Consider the following 1,517-nt stretch of genomic DNA (forward strand, 5'->3'; position numbering starts at 1 on the left):
GAAATTTGGAAGTGTACTAGTGATTGAAGTAATGGACCACAGTTTGTTTATCCATTCATCTCTTGAAGAGCATCTTCTTCACTTCCAGTTTTTTTTTTTTTAATTGTACTTCAGGTGAAGCCTTACAGAACAAATAGTTTCTCATGAAACAGTAGTACACATATTGTTTTATGACACTGGTTAACAACCCCACAACATGTCATTCCTCTCTCTTCTTGACCTTTTTTTTTTTTTTTTTGCTGAAAATATACATAGCCAAAGACACACCATTTCAAAACTTTCTACATGCACAGTTCAGTGACATCGATTATGTTATTCCAGTTGTGGTGCTATTCTTACTTTAGATGAAGGTTTACAGAACAAAATAGTTTCTCATTAGACAGTTGGTATAGATGTTGCCCTATGACAATGGTTAACAAACTCACTATATGATCACTAGAGAAATGCAAATTAAAACCACAATGAGATACCACCTCACACCAACAATACTGGCACAAATCAAAAACACTGGAAATAACAAATGTTGGAGGGACTGTGGGGAGATCGGAACTCTTATGCACTGCTGGTGGGAATGCAAAATGATGCAACCATTTTGGAAAATGATATGGCGCTTCCTTAGAAATCTAGAACTAGAAATACCATACGATCCAGCAATCCCACCTCTAGGAATATATCCTAGAGAAATAAAAGTCGTCACTCAAATAGACATATGCACACCCATGTTTGTGGCAGCATTGTTCACAATAGGAAAAAGATGGAAACAACCTAGATGCCCATCAACAGATGAATGGATAAACAAACTATGGTACATACACACGATGGAGTACTATGCAACAATAAAGAACAAGGATGGATCTGTGAAACATCTCATAACACAGATGAAACTGGAGGACATTATGCTGAGTGAAATAAGTCAATCACAAAAGGACAAATATTGTATCAAACCTCTATTGTAAAAACCCATGATAAAGTTAACACACAAAAAGTAACAATCTTTGTTGGTTACAAGGGATGTGGGGTGGGGGGAAATACTAAATAGGCAATAGATAAGTGTTTGGTGAAGGGTGAGACAGTACACAATACTGGGGAACCAGCACAACTTGTACAAGGAAAGGTCATGGAAGCTCCCTAGACACATCCAACCTCCCTGAGGGACTGAATTGCTGGGCGGAGGGCTGTTGGGACCATGGTCTCAGGGAACATCTAGCTCAATTGTCATAACACAGTTTATAAAGACAATGTTCTACATTCTGCCTTGGTGAGTAGCGTCGGGGGTCTTAAAAGCTTGTGAGCAGCCATCTAAGATCCTCCACTTGTCTCACCCCTTTGGGAGCAAGGGAGAAACAATAGAACAGGATACAAGGAAAAGATTAGTCCAAAGCACTAATGGACCACAGCTACCAAGACCTCCACCAGACTGAGTCCAGTACAGCTAGATGGTGCCTGGCTACTACCACTGACTGCTCTGACCCGGATCACAACAGAGGGTTCTGGACAGAGCTGGAGAAGGATGTAGA

The sequence above is a fragment of the Trichechus manatus genome, unplaced genomic scaffold (genome assembly GCF_000243295.1).
Source record: "Trichechus manatus latirostris isolate Lorelei unplaced genomic scaffold, TriManLat1.0 scaffold00009, whole genome shotgun sequence".
Lineage (NCBI taxonomy): Eukaryota > Metazoa > Chordata > Mammalia > Sirenia > Trichechidae > Trichechus > Trichechus manatus.